A 1,674-nucleotide genomic window follows, 5' to 3' on the forward strand; every position below is an offset into this window, starting at 1 on the left:
CATGGGCAGGGGAAATAAGCCACATTAAACAAGAATAGAGCATCTTTAGCTGCACTGCATTGAAAGAACATGAAATAGCTTGAAGGAAACAACAGACCTTATTCCCGAATCCGGGCAGGCTTTTAAGTACTTCGAGTACCTGTGAGGGACAGGTTCCTCCTCCAGCGCTGCAGCCGCTGAAGTCAGTAGTGGACAGGCCCCTGCCCTTCCTCCTCCGAGCTTTCCTTCTCTTCCTGTCTGGGTGCAGAAGAGAGAGGGGAGGCTGAGAACACTGTCTGGTGACCATGAAGTCACCATGAGGATGAAGGAACAACAAGACACAGTAGGTCCAGGATGCTGAGGGCATCGTGCGGCCAGCGTTGCCTGTCTCCGTCTAGACTTGCGATGTGAGAAAAAGGAACCCCTCGTTGGTGAAGCCGATCCGCCCTGGCTGCTTGACGCAGTCGCTGCAGGGATAAGGGACCTGGCATTATGGCATACTGTTCTTAATGTGTTTGCTCCCACTCTTCGCTATGTGTTTTAAACAGGACCACCTCTCTGAGAAAGGCTGTTTCCCCAGGTGAGGATTTTTATCAGTAAAACCCCTTAACTAAGTGCCAGAGGGGTAGTTAATCACTTTAACTACAAACAATCACGCTTAAGCTACATAATCTTTACTTAGAATAACCTCCTTCAGTTACTTCCTTGTAGCTTAATAGAACAATAGAGTAACCTTGGAATGGAGATAAGAAACGCCCTAGCCTTTGGAATAGAATGGCTAGGGTTAAGATCAAATAGTATAAATACAAACGGAAGAGGACAATAACGAGAGGAACCTGGCTAAGAGGAACCTGGCTATGATGATCACCTGAACGCTACCGGGAAGAGGACAATACGAGAGGAACCTGGCTAAGAGGAACCTGGCTATGATGATCACCTGAACGCTGCCTCCGAGTCTTTCCCTCTCCGCCCAGACTCCGTCCACACCTTGGGGAACCCCTGAACCCCAACAGTTGTGTTTCTGGTCCATGCAGCTGGATGTCACCCCTGACTAAGACCAAAAGAGAAACCCTTTAATAAGTGAGCGGTGCATCCAAAGCGAAATCCCAACCTCTGCCTGTGGGTCACGCTTCCACATCTATTCCTGTAGAGCCGTTCCCACAAGAATACACTTTAAGACTCTACCGTTATCGTGCGCAGGACTCAGGGCGATTTCCCCCTTATGCTCCGTTTTGGTAATCTGAAGTCCTCCGAGTGGTCCCTTTCTCTCTCTGAAATACCAGCACTTTCCGTAAAATGAATAGTACGCCCAGGAAGGTGGTTGACTGCCCTTCTGTGAAACAATTCAACTTCCTACACGGTTTGAAAGACCTTACGAGGTGATACGTGTGCAAAACTACTGTCATATCTGGCATCTCTCCCAGGTGTTTCTGTAACTGCCGTGGCCTTTTCTGAGCTGAACTCATGCCCACCCCTTTTTATTGGGGGAGTTTTAGTCCCAAGGGAAGTGCGAATCCCTTCCGCATTAGCATCCAACTCAGAAGCAAGTTCCCACGGGCCTGTGCTGAAGGATTAGGCCACTCAGAATCCGGTGTGCACAGCAACGTCTGCTGAAGCTCACTTCCACATCTGAAACTGACTCATTCCAGGCGGTCCCTGGGATGTGGCCCCGGGCGCCCGTGCCTGGTTTATGCA

The sequence above is a fragment of the Myotis davidii genome, unplaced genomic scaffold (genome assembly GCF_000327345.1).
Source record: "Myotis davidii unplaced genomic scaffold, ASM32734v1 scaffold184, whole genome shotgun sequence".
NCBI lineage: Eukaryota > Metazoa > Chordata > Mammalia > Chiroptera > Vespertilionidae > Myotis > Myotis davidii.